The following is a 15,040-nucleotide window of genomic DNA, read 5'->3' on the forward strand; positions in this document are numbered from 1 at the left end:
TTCTTCCCTTATTTGGTAAACAGCTTTTTCCATGGCTTTTGACTTTTGGATAGGGTTAAATAGTCGAAATATAAATATATGTTTGGTAGCAATTACTACGAGTACTTCGTGTTACATTTATATCCTAACAGAGTAACAGTCAACTTGACCACACATATTTAATTAATTACCAACAATCAAATAACCAACATGAAAAGAAGTTCCCTATAGGTTTTCTCCTTGGGAGGGTTTTTTGGTTCCCTCTAGGGTTTCTTCTTTGGGAGGGTTTTTCTAACCTCCATTGCTAGATTTTCTCTATTTTCTTGAAGGTTTTCCTTCGATCTTCTCCTTCTCTCTCTTTCTCTTCCATCTCTTTTCTTCTGGTCTCAATTGTAAATTTTTGTAGGGGCTTCCATCGGTGTTTTTATCGGTGGTAAGCCCCAAAAAAAACTTTAATTGCTTTCAATAAAGGATTACATCTTTATGATGGAGTTTATTCTATTAGGTTTAATTTATTTGTTTGTTCGTTTGTCAAAGATTGAAGATTTAGGGTTTCACAATCTCCAAAAGTGTCTAGAAGGCCATATGAGTTTTTTCACCCAAACAACTATTCATATGTAGATCTCAAGCCGAATTAGTGCTAACTCACAGATTGTATTGCTTCAGATGAAGATTTTTATAAAGGCGATCGTTGATCGAATCTGCGATGTAACTAGTTCTAAGGTGAATTGTATTTGTATTGGAATTTTAGATTTCCTCGAAATTGTTTGTAAGTGACATTTGGCTATCTTTCATTAATGAAATCCTTTTCTTCTTGTCAAAAAAATAACCAAGATGAAAAGTCAATACAAAGAATTAGTCAGACCATTCAACAACCAATTTCCAAACAAGGCATATATGTTATGTATTATTTTCGTTTCGTAATAATGTATAAAGCACCCGCGTTTCTTTTCTATCTTTATATAATTATGCCAGTTTTCGATATTCTATCAATTCTTTACAGTTCACACATTCTTCTTATAAAGTTGTCACTTTTAGTTAACCTCGATTTCTTTCTTTTTATGAACAACATTTCACCTTACTTTTCACCCACTATTCACACAAAACTCACACAAACTTTTAACAAAGGAAGAGGTTCTACTCGCCTCCTCGGTCAGATCTAAGCCTTCATTTTTTTTTTGTTTAGCTACTGATTTTCAATTTATTGAATACACAAGAAACTTGGAAATCAACGTCATCTTTTGTCTTCAAAATATAAATTATGTTGAACCTTGAACGATGATCAATAAAAGTAATGTAATATTACTTTCCGCCCATACTTTTCAAGTTCTTCAAATTTGTTCGATGTGTGTGAAAAGTAAGGTGAAATGCCCTATAACAAGTTAATTCAAGTAGTACAATACGTCTCTCTCTTTGTGACATATTTATAGAAATTCTTCACAAATCTAGACTTTGCACATACATACTCGACGACGTAACTTTCTATTCTAGTAACGTAGTCCATCTAATGACATGTTTGGAAGCGAAAGTCAAACTTTCCCTTCATTTTAGTTTCGTTGCACCAATCGTGTGACTTGTTTTACCATGCTGTAATGTAAAGGACTTAATAATTAGACCTGATCAAAGTGATCCCGGCCCGATTTTGGGCAAATTTTTTCAGCCCGAAATCGTGTCGGGTCCGGCCCAGTTTGATTTTAAAAAATTTTGGGTGGGCTTGGGAATGGGATTTTATGCATTTTTAGTTAATCTTTTTGGCCCTGCCCGAAAATGCCCAAAAAACCCGCGTGGCCGGCTAGTTTGGGCACATAATTTTCGGCCCGAAGCTTGGCCCAACTCGGCCCGTCCAATGATCACCTCTATCAACCATATAAGCAAAGCAATGATTCTTAGTTGTTGAAGACTCAAACTGCGCTCCCGATTGATGAATAACCGACGCGCACCCTATTAGTAAAATAAAATTACTGAATGACTGAAATTAATCATAAATAAAAAAAGAATTTTGATATTTACATACCAGTTTTATTTGGCGACACAAAACAACAACACTATTGTTTGCGATTGTAGGTGTCGTTTGAAGTGCGCCTACGTTAAAGCATGGTGTGAATATGTTTGGCACTCATAGGAAATGGGAATTGACATTACAATTAGGGACAAAGCAAATTAGGGAGCCGCCAACAAGTTTTTAAGGAACTTGTAAACCGTTCATGAATCATTATAAGGCAACCACGAAAAGGGACAATGATAGGCAACAACAATTGACCCGTGAAGGTTACACCCTGTAGGGAATATTTCAAGCATTATGATAACCCCAAACTTGAACCCCACTGTGATCATACACTAAAGTACGGTAGCGTTCCAAAGGGAAAGACAAAGAGCAAAAAGAGTCGCCAACAAGTTTTAGGAACTTGTAAACCCAAAAGACAATCCAAAAGGACCATCAACTACTTCATAAGGTCTTGAACCAAACAGGGTCCGGGGATGAGGGTACGAATCCAATCTACAAAAGAAAGGACCCGCCCTATAAAATAGGCCTCTACTTTGTTCTGCTCGTATTCATGTGCGCTTTTCGAATAACATACAAACATTATATTGAACCTACCCTGTTTATCTATGTTGGTTGAATATTAATGCACAAATAATACTATTATTGGCGATCACTTGAATTAAAATCACATTAGCCTAAACCAAATTATTAATAATCTTATTAAGCGTGATTCCAAGTACAAATTCCCTTTAGCAATCATAAAAGGTGTGATCAAGCAATAACAATAAATATATCAAGCAACATAATAATAATCAAAAAACATGATAACGATGATAATAATAGCATGATAAGGCATAATAAAGCTTAATAATAACAAGATCCTAGGCATGATACTAACAAGGTTAATAACAAATCCTAGCATGTCACTAAACAATAAAGATCAAAGCTTTAAACCTAACATGGTACTAACATGCTAACATAATATTAGAAATAATAAGCGGCAACCTAAACATGATACTAGAAAGCATAAAATAACATCCTAACATGATACTAGAAAGCATTAAAAGCGTCCTAACATGACACTAGGAATATAATCAAATCTAAACATGCTTTCTACATTGAAAGAGAGTAATAAGATTACATACTTTGAAGCCTCGTACCTCTTTCTAATAACAAAATACACAAGTTAGTAAACTTCAATGAAAATAATAAACAATAAAAAGAATTAAAGAATTAAATTGAAATCAAATTAAATAAAGTTTTGACTAGTTTTGGACCAAACCCTCAGAAATTATCAACCTTTCACGTCTAGGGCGAAGGCAACTTCGAACTTGGCTAAGAGACTCTAAGTCTTGTGAATGCGGAATATTGTATGTAAAAAGGCTAGTTTAGAAAAAGAGGGAGAAAGAAAAGAACTAAGTAATTCTTGAGAGGGAATAGAGAGAATTAATGATGAGAGTTGATAGAGAGAATTGATGATGAGAGTTGATTGAGAGAAATTGATTGAGAGAAATTGATGATGAGAGTTGATTGAGAGAAATTGATGATGAGAGTTGATTGAGAGAAATTGATGATTCTGAAAACAGGGAGTCGGACGCTATTTATAATAAAAATAATCCGGAAAATTATAGAATTTGATAAGGAATAAAACTCCACGCTGTCGCCAGGAATTAACTCTGTCGCGACGCGACAATGTCTGTCGCGCGGCGACAGAGTCTGTCGCGTGGCGACAGACTTGTCGTTTGGCGACAACCTGTATTAGCGCGTTTTTCTTCACGCGGAATCCGATCTTTGATCAACTTGATCTACGGAATCCGTACAGAAGATAAAATATATATTCTTAAGATAATAAAACGATATTTTATTCCAAATAAAAATCTATTAAAGATAATTAATTATTAAATCTAATAATATTAGAATTAAAAGGAAACTTCTAGAAACTTCTAGAAAACTATAATTAATCCTAATAATTTTAGGAATAATAACTAACATTGAGCCCTCCTCTAGATCATTGGGCCGTATTTAAAATAATTAACCAGGCCCAGTTTAGTATTTTGGCCATAACTTCCTCAATATTCATCGGAATTGATCTTATAATATATCGTTGGAAAGATCTCTTCGAGCCCCATCCATCTACACTATTATTGGACCTTAATTATGGACCAAACTAAACTGGTTCGGCTATTTTCAAATAAATAAAGTCATTTTCAAAAACAGAGAGAAAAGAATTTAATTAAAACTAAACCGCAACACTCGACTTTCAAACCACTTTCACCTAATTCGATAATAACACAACGTGAAAGGCATTCATCACTGGGTTTGGTTTTGAGGAGACACAAATGGGTGTCTACACACCCCATTCATAATCCATGAGATTACTAACTCCATATGGTTCGGAACCACGAAAGGAGGATCGGAGATGATGATACGAAGTTAGTCATGGAGTCACATTCGCCCGTATTAGCCTCTACTCGATTCTTATTGTAAAAAGCATTCCTGTGATCTCAAAGGCATACAAATAAAATATTTAATTTGCTCCAAACTATTATTATGCTAAGTTGATTGAATATTAATGCACACATAATTCTAAAATATATGTGATTAAATAACAAGATTAAAGGAACCTAAATTCGGTCGTCCAAATTATCTTATTAGTCGTGATTTTCAATCACCTATTCCCTTTAACATGCAATATGGTGATCATAAATAATAATAGAACAAACAATAATATTGGAAGCAATTTAACAATAATTTAACAATATAAAATCATTAGAAAAATAATAGAAATAAAAGGAACATGATTCCTTACTTTGATTTTGCTTGCTTGCAACTATAAAAACAATAAATGCGTTAGTAAATTCAAGGAAAATTAATAAAACAATAATATAATTAAATCAAATAGAGTTGATTTGGGGACAAACCCTCAAACAATTCTACCTTTCACGCCTTGGTTTAAGGACAAAACCTCGGGTAAAGTACGGACTCCTTGGAGTGCTTAAGGAAGGTATTTTGAGGGAATATGGTAGGCTAGTCTTCAGGCTAGAGCATAGAAAAGAGAATGAAAGAATAAATTGATGCTCCGAACTGCAGAAATGAGGGTCTTATTTATAGGGAAAATGATGAGTAGAGGGAATACACGGAACCCTAAAATGATAAAACCCTAATTTTAGGGCGCCGTGACATGGTAGAGCCTGCCGCAACATGGCAAAGAGTGCCGTGACACGGTAGAACATACCGCGACGCGGCAAATAATTTAAACCTAAATATCCGGAAAAAAGATAAAATGCGTCAAGATTGACACACGAGAAAACACGGAATCATCCCGTGTCGCGACATTTATTATACCGTGACACGGTACAGATTGCCGCGACACAACAATATCCACCGTGGCACGACACGTGGCGATGTGTCACGGTGCACAGATTTCTTGGATTTTCTTCCAAATTCATTTTTAACCTAATTAAGCTCGGTATTTTCAAGTGCCGTTTAATATTTTCGGGCTATTTAAGTTTATTATTCACTAATTAGGCTCAATTAATAAATAATACAAAATGAACAAAAAAGGGTTCGGGCCAAAATACAAATTGGACTATGCTTTGACTAAACATTAGGACTAATCCATTGGCTATTTTATAAATTGAGTTTGATTTAACATGGGTTTTAAGCACTCCCGGGATTAAATACTCGACCCGACCAGTAATGAAGGTGAAATGTTGTTCATCATCGGGTTTGGTTTTGGGGAGACATTTTTGGGTGTCTATAGCGACCCATGTTAGCATTCTGTCAAGTTTCTTCCATTCTTGTTATAGGGAATTTTTCTTGTGAATAATCTGATCATGACTAACATCGGGAACTTTCTAGTCAGTATTTTTAACAATGAAGCGAACTTGAGATTGAATCAAAACCTGTACCACCGCAGCAATACGATCTTGCATTTAAAAAATAATTTAAAGTTAAATAAAAATAATTCTACATATGACATTAAACGGTATGACATTACAACCAAACAAATTTTTTTAAAAAATTTATAAATACTAGAACAAAGGGAATGACAACCCTTTAGCTTTTGAGTAGTAGGAAGAGGTGAATCTCCATCATTCCAACCTTCAATGCCAAATGAAAATGGATTTCTTTAAGAGGAATTAGGGAGCTTCTCGAATTTCCTCAAGGACTTTACTTTTTTCACTCCTCAAAACTACTTGAGCTCCCCACGTAGACGTGTTACCTTACTTGTTTGCACAAAAGAGTTTGGATGCTCATGTGCCAACAATAATCCATTTGGAGTTTCGCCTTGGATGCTTTCTGTTTGTTTGTTTTTTTTTTTTTTTTGAACACATTGCAAAGCAAAGTGTTCCATGATACCACAACTCCATCATTTGAAGGTATTGATATCTCAATCTTGCCAGCCGACCCTTTGCTTAGACATTTCACGTCTTCTCGAATATTCCTTTTTTATCACGATTGGCACTTGCATTTCAGCTTGTCATAATCAACATTAAATTCAACAAGGTTGTTGTCCTTCACAACTAATTCATTCTTTCGTTTGAAAAAGGTGTCTTTAAGGTGAATTTCCTCCTCAATCTTCAAATGGCTCACAAACTCTTCAAGTGAGATCCTCAAAAGTTCTTAAGATGGTTTACATAATCGATCTAATAAGATTCAAGCAATTTTCAATCAAGATAAACCCATACATTCACACATCTTCATCCCTTCAGCAAGAATATCAACAACTATGTTTTCATAGACCTAGACTTGCTCCATGATCATCTTTGAATTCACCAACTTAATTAAATTACAACCATTTCCTGTCACATACGTCTTCTCACCTACATCATTCACACCATAATTCTTTTATAGTATTTCGCATAAAAATTGACAGATTTGTCATTGACATAACTCAAGATCAAATACTTTGTTATTCATATAATCAAAAGGTGTCTTCAAAAAAACTTATTTCCTCGCTTATACTTCTTGATTTCTCTTTCATTGACAATTGTTCCTCTTGACCTAGATCTTGATTTGAGATCGGAAGGATTCACGGCAATAATCACAACTTGAGTAGTAGATTATTCAATAGGCTTAGCTGGATAATTGAACAACACGTATTGAACCTCAACTTGTTTAAAACCAATTAACGCATTCTTTATGATCATCATTTATAATTCTTACCATTAAGAAAGTTTCGATTGATCCAAATACAAACAAGTTAGAGTGAATTACTAGCCATGATACCAATGGAATATATTTGCTTAAATTAAATTGCATTGTTGATAAAATAATTAAGTAGATCTCAAATTATAGTTGCGTCGCAGAACGAAATCCACTAACTTAAAAGCGAAAGACGCCACCAATATGTATAGGTTTGGGGATGAATGCCTGTAACACCCTAGAAATTCCTTTCCATTAAAATATCTATTTTGCTCGTTTTAAAACTCAAAATAGGTAATCTAAGATATTACCGCCACCGTGAAAACGGCTAAGGCAACTATCAAAGACATACAGTGGACGACTAAAATCAAAACCATTCAAAACAAGCCAGCTTAAAAGTCAACCAAACGAAAGTGTGATGGGTGTCATAAATGGCACCCATTGTATGAGCAATTAAGTCGTTTTTACCTTCTTTTCATAGTTTTCTCTCTTAATAAATGCTTAGTTTTATGCTTTTGCTTTTGGTTTTACTTTTCCTCTCTTATTTTGTACCTTTTGTGCATTTTGATGGTTTTTCAAGTCTTTTCTCTTTTATTTGCTCTATTTTCGTGGTTGTAGGTATTGTACGAGGTTTGGGTCTTGATATTGGTGATTTTCTAAGGTGGAATATGCTTTTGGAGTAAACTCATGGCAATTGGAAAGCTTAAGATGCAAGGAAGTGAATTCTCCAAGTTCTAGCTCTTGCGCTCTCAAGTCGTGCTATCATGAAGAAGTGGTGTTAAACCCACTATCAAGTGCCTTAGAAGCTCCCAACTTTGGTGTTCACCATCATCATTCGGAGCGTTCACTCGAAAACCTTAGCGAACGCACGAAGCCGCGAGAAGAACCGAAGAAACCCAGAGAAGCGCGGGCACGCAACCCACGGGCGCGGGTGCGCAGCCAGCCGCGCGGGCGCGCCACTTGCCGGCGTGGGCGTGCCATCTTGCCCACACGGCCGCGCCTCCCTAGGTACTTACTTTGCTTTGTTTTTGTTTCGCGCCTCTTATATATACCTCTTTGTAACCCGATTTTGCAAGAAACTTTAATTCATTTTTTAGATGATAATTTTAGCTCAGTTGAGAGATTCTCTCTCTAGTTTTAGGATTAGTTTAGGAGTAGATTTTAGAGAAAGAAAGTGAGGAATTTCAATGGTGATTGAGAGATTGAAGATTCAATGGTGACAATTGTGTGAGAGATCTTCTCTATTATCAATGAGCATTTCTAAACTCTATCTCATTTTGTTGCTTTAATATAATACATGTTTGTTTGATTTGATTTCAATGTTTGATCTTTGATTAGTGTAATTGTTCTTCATATTTTGATGATTCTTGATTTCTATGTTGTTTGTTGATTTGATGATGATGTTAGAGTAGTTGTTGGCTTGGGATAGGGAGAAACTTGTATGATTGATTGATTGTGCTTAATTTGGGGATTGTGTTGATTAATTTTTGAGATTAAAGTGATTAGTGGAAGTTTGCGTGTGTGTAATTCGATAGGCCTTGAGCTTTATGCTAGATTGAATTGTAATTTCTAATGATACATACCATTGATTTAGGAATTGCAATTGTTGATTGAGTTTGGTTAGTGATGCTCCTAGTTAGAGTTTCTCATAGTTGGCACTAGTTAGACCTCTAGGAGATAGCTCGTTGAGCTCTTTTGATTGCTCTTATCATTAGTCTTCGTAACCATTGATTTTCATATTGTTCCCGATCGAGTTGCTTCAATTGTCATGATTTCTCGCTGATCCCCATTCCCCAGTGCTTTATTTGTTTGGTTCTTTGTTTGATTAGTTGGTTAATGTTTACCTCTTATCCTTAGACTTCGACCTAGCTTAGGCATTGATTGAGAGCACTTGAATATAACCGTTCCTAGTGGATCGACCCTTGACTTACCTCTATACTTGTATTTAGGTTTGTTAAGTGATTATATATTTTGTTTGGATTAGGGAGGATTAGTGAATGACCTAGTCTTTCCCCTCGTCAAAATGGCGCTGTTGTCGGGGAACGGTGTCTATGTTAAGTATTTCGGGGATGAGGGTACGAGTCCAATCTACAAAAGAAAGGGCTCGCCCTATAAAATAGGCCTCTACTTTATTCTACTCGTATTCATGTGCGCTTTCTGACTAACATGCAATCATTAGATTAACCCTAAACCTGTTTAATCTATGTTCGTTGAATATTAATGCACAAATAAAACCATTATTGGCAATCTCTTGAATTAAAATCATATTAGCCTAAACCAAATTATTAATTATATTATTAAGCGTGATTTCAAGTACAAATTCCCTTTAACAAGCATAAAAGGCGTGATCAAGCAATAACAATAAATATAAATAATATAAATATCAAGCAACATAATAATAATCATAAATATAATAATCATAGCATAATTATAATGAGGCATAATAAAGCTTAATAATAATAGCAAGATCCTAGGCATGATACTAACAAGATTAATAACAAATCCTAACATTTCACTAAACAATAAAGATCAAAGCTTTTAACATAACATGGGGCTAACATGATATTAGAAAGAACAAGAGGCACCCTAAACATGATACTAGAAAGCAATAATAACATCCTAACATGATACTAGGAATCAATAACAATATACTAAAAGACACACCAGCAATGACACGTGTCGTCTTCTGGTGTGTCCTTAGTATATTTTTTTTTTGTAAAAAAACTTTTAAAAAAATTGATAAAAAAATATACACAAAATATTTACTTCCAAAATTTAGGAAAAAAAAAATCGTAGAATATTATATTTATAAACTTAAATATCTAACCATATCTTTGCATAAATAAATTCCTATATTAGTAATTATACTTTTGAAATAAAATAATGTCATCAAGGTTCAAGAAGAAAGCAATATAATATGTATTCAAAAAAGATTAAAATATATATATATATATATATATATATATATATATATATATATATATATATATTTTAAGTAGTTTGATTTGAGATAAAATAAAAAAAATATATATTTTAAATTGATACTCCGTGACAAAGGTTAAAATACCGTGCATGACACGGGATCTAACCTAGTTAAAACAATATAAGCATGCTTTCTACAAGAATAGAGCAATAGGATTACATACTTTGATGCCTCGTACCTCTTTCTAATAACAAAATACACGCGTTAGTAAAATTCAATGAAAATATTAAAAGAATTAAATTAAATAAAGTTTAAACTAGATTTGGGACCAAACCCTCAGAAAATTATAAACCTTGCACGTCTAGGGCGAAGGCAACTTCGAACTTGGCTAGATGTTTTTAAGTCTTGTGAATGCGGTATTGTGTTTAAAAGGGTTGGTTTTGAAAGAGAGAGAAGAAATCAAGTAAACATGAGAGTTGATGATTAAAAACGGAGGTCGAGGACCCTATTTATAAGAAAAATAGTCCGGAAATTGACAGAATTTGATAAGGAATAAAACTACACGTTGTCACCAGAAATACACTCTGTCGCCAGGCGACAGACTTGTTGTTTGGCGACAGCCTGGCTTTCACGCGCTTTCCACGTGGAATCTGATCTTTAACCAAATTTGATTTACGGAATCCGTACAGAAGCTGAAAACATATAATTAAAATAATAATATAATAATAAAATAATAATATTTTATTCCAAATAAAAATCCATCTTAAAATAATTATCAATTTTAACTCTATTAGAATTTAAAAGAACCTTCTAGAAACTTCTAGAAAATTATAATTAATCCTAATAATTTTAGGAATAATAATTAACATTGGGCCCTCCTCTAGATTATTGGGCCGTATGTAAATAACAAACCGGGCTCAGTTTAGTAATTTGGCCATAACTTCCTGAATATTCATCGGAATTGGGCTTATAATATATCGTTGGAAAGGTCTTTGTGAGTCCCATCCAATTACACTATTATTGGACCCTTATTACGGACCAAACTAAACTGGATTGGCTATTTTTAATAAAATAAGGTTGTTTTCGAAAACAGAGGGAAGAGAATTTAATAAAACTAAACCGCAACACTTAACTTTCCGCACTTTCACCTCATTCGATTATGGTTCGACGTGAAAGATTATTCATCACTGGGTTTGGATTTGGGGAGACACAAATGGGTGTCTACAGGGGCAAACTCCCTACTCCATCGATGGAGTTGTCGAATTGCACGTGGGTTGCCCATCCCACGGCAATTCCAGTATAGAAGACTCATTGGGTGGGGCGGGGTTTGGACATCTCCAACCTCCGCCAAAGGCCCCATACCTGTCAAAATTGAGTTCAAAAGCATCTTTTTTGTCACATTCCCTGGCACTTCCCCTTCTTCATGTTCTTCTCTGCTCCTCTTGCCCCTTTCAAAGGGCAATTCTGCATAATCACCTTGCATCATGCTTCTACAGTCAACTCTTTTCCACCCCCTCATGCTACTCTGGTTGTCACGAGGTACTTAAATAGGTTTGTTTACAGCAACATTCTCCCGGATCGTGATTTCATCAGTGCTTTTCTTAGAGCTATTATTGTGGTCCTGCACTTTAGTGGTTTCTGGCAGGTGCTCAGGCATATTTGTCACCAAAGCTAAGGGGCATTCTGCTTCCTTTGTACTATCCACACCTAACTTCTCAGCAGCATATTGTTCTGACTCCACGGAACCAGCTTGTTCAAGAACTTTTATAGCTAGAGGTTTATCACTTGTGTCAAGTTTCACCACGAAGAGTGTCTTCCTACATGCCTTGACTTCATCAATCTCCTGTAGAAGCTTCGTCCTTCCTCTTCTTGGAGTTGCACGAATTCTAGTAGTCCACCCCAATCCCCTCTTCTCCTGCTTATCCTCAGAGTACTCTCCACAATCTTTCTCACTATGCCCAATGATACCACACATAAGGCAAAAATAAGGGAGTCTTTCATATTTGAGGCGAATTTTAATGATTTTACCTTCCTTCACCTTAATTTCCATCCCCTGCTTCAAAGGTTTGGTTATGTCAAGGTTTATTCTAGCACGTCTATATTCTTCCAACCCCAATTCATCTTGTTCAAGGTCAATACATTCTCCCAATCTACCACCAATTGTTTTTGCAATCGCATCAGATCTGTAATTGAAAGGGAGGTCAAGAATACGGATCCAGAAAGGTGAATGGGTCAAAGGAACCTCTGCTGGTTGTTCTCTCCCACCCACCTCATTGAGAACCAAAAGATGATTCTCAAAACACCACGGTCTGCCTTCAAGAATTCGTTCTTTGTCCTTCCAATGGAAAAATTGGAAAACAAAAAGGTTAGGGCTTACCATTCTGATTATTATCTTCTTTGCGACTGACCATGATTGCGTCATAGTCTTTTTGAAAGCTTCAACATTAAAATTTCGATCAGTTATCAATTTCCCTACAAGCATAAAGGAAACTCTTTTCGAAGAATCAGAGACATCTAATTCGCTAACATCAATCACCTACTTCTCGTCAGTGATTTGAAGGGTCTTGCACTTGTCTGCTAGATCATCAGCCATGGCTGAGAATCAACCTCCACAAGGCTAGAGTTTCCACTCTTTCAAGGGAGTCGAGAGCCCTGTCTTTCAAGGGAGTTTTTTATTTTAGCAAACTTTGTAATTAGAAGGAGATAAAAGGTTATACTACCTTCGTTACATGTTAAGTGCAACATTTGCCAAATAAGGAAGCTACACATTAAGTGCAACAAAGTGAAAATTTCCGAATATAGTAAAATTTTGTCTGTTAAATTACAATTCTGCCCTTACTTAATTTTCTTAAAATACAATTAACACAAATTTACAGATTTGATTAGAATCTATTCCTTAGTTAATTTATCAAATGACTCCCACCAAAATCAAAACACAACCCTCCCAACTACCCACATTTAATTGAATCAATTCACATTAAATCAACTCCCACCTTCATCATTCATCTTCTTCACTCATCTCATGAACCCAGAAACCCTATCCAAAACCTTACGCCCCTTTTTCTCTCTCTTCCATCCATCTCTCTCTTCCAGCAATCTCACTCTTCCATTCGACTTTCAACCCGCTGATTTTCCGATCAGATCTGACCGGAAGCAACCCTTTTTTCTTTTTTTTTTTTAGAAATTTCGCAGATCTACTCGAATTTCTACACTTGAGTCCCTAAAAATGGCTGATTTAACCCCTTTACACGATGCTTTTTTCGCTTGTGATGATGAAGACGAACGTGTGGTTCTTGATGAGCTTATTGCCTATCTTCAGGATGATTTGCCTTGGCCTTTTCAATTTTACAGATCTGGTGAAGCTAGGGAGGTGTTGTCTGACCATTCTTTCAAGTGTTTGGGAAGGGTCCTTAATTCAATTCAGATGGCAAAAGGTGAAGATCCTGTGGTGGATTTGGAAGAGAACTACCATTCTAGGGTTCCAATTGTCAAATCGACAAGACCCACCTTTAAACCACGAAAGTTACGTAGAGCTACAACTGTACGGAGAATAGGTGGGAAGGGGGTGAAAATCTGTGATGCTGATGAAAGGGACAATGGGAAGGAGGGGGGTTCAGCTGGAAAGGGAGGGGGAAAACAAGGGTGAAAGGGGAAGGACACAAAGAAAGGGGGAAAGAGTGGGGTAAAAGAATAGGGAAAGGGTGTTGAAGAGGAGGAGTGCTACGGTTTTACAATGAAACATCCCCCAACCAAAATGATCTTCCCTTCTGAAGAAGCAAAAGATGGCAACAAAAGGATCAGATCTGGGATTGTGGTTGATGAGGACCAATTCGATCCATCTTACCTCGACTTTCTGAAGTATCTTGATCGAAAATTTCACCCTTCTCAGTAAATGGGCAGCGTATAATTTTCTGAACCCTTATTTGATTTCTGTTTCTGATTATATGAGTCCCTTTGTTGCTTGAAATCTATGCTAGCTCTGGTTGTTATTTTCTTCAATACATGTGTTGCTTATTGTCCTATCTATTGCTACAATTTGATCATGTTTCTATGAGTCCCAGTTGTGATGAATATGGATGTTACTCCTATTTTGAATATGGTTGGCTATTCTGGTTGATATTGTGAATATGGATTTTCTTTTTTTGGTTGATATTGTGGATATGGTTGGCTATTTTGGTTGATATTGTGGATATGTTGGGCTATTTTGGTTGATATTGTGAATATGGTTGGCTTTTTTATTTGATATTGTGTCTACGTATGGCTATTTTATTTCACATTGTGAGTATGGTTGCCTCTTGTGGGTTTTGTTGTGCATATGGTTGGTTTTTTTGGTGATATTGTGGATAACCAACCCATTTCTGTTTCACATTGTGAATATGGTTGCCTTTAGTGGTTTTTGTTGTGAATAAGGTTGGGTTTTTCTGGTGATTCTGTGGATATGGTTGGCTTTTATGTTTCACATTATGAATAAGGTTGCCTTTTGTGGTTCATGAATGTTGATGAATATGGAGATGGTTGATTGATGAATGATGAATGTTGTCTTGTATGCATGTGTTTCACTGATTTGGGGAGGTCATTGTAAATGCCTGTCAGTCCTCTTATGGTTGACTAATCTTAGTGATACTTAGTTGAGAGATCAATTTAGTCTAGACTTCCAGATGATGAAGGGACTCAATTGACTGAATGGTTCATGTGTTTGATTTTGCTCCATTAAATGTGTATCATTTCATGTTTGAGGTAACAAACCATGACCCATGTACTGAAAAAAAAATATTGCCTTCTGATGGAAATGCTTTAAAAAAAAAGGCACACACACACATAGAATCAGATTAAACATCAAGAGTCCCTACATGATTGCCTTACATGCCATTAGTTTAATTACACACAAAAGATGGCATAACCACATATCAAATTTCACTAAGGGGCCCTAGACTAATTACATTCATAAAATGTGGTTACATGTGGCAATCAACAAATCTTACAACCTGTAATCAACTTGATTGCCT

The sequence above is a fragment of the Chenopodium album genome, chromosome 27 (genome assembly GCF_948465745.1).
Source record: "Chenopodium album chromosome 27, dcCheAlbu1.1, whole genome shotgun sequence".
NCBI classification, from domain to species: Eukaryota; Viridiplantae; Streptophyta; class Magnoliopsida; order Caryophyllales; family Amaranthaceae; genus Chenopodium; species Chenopodium album.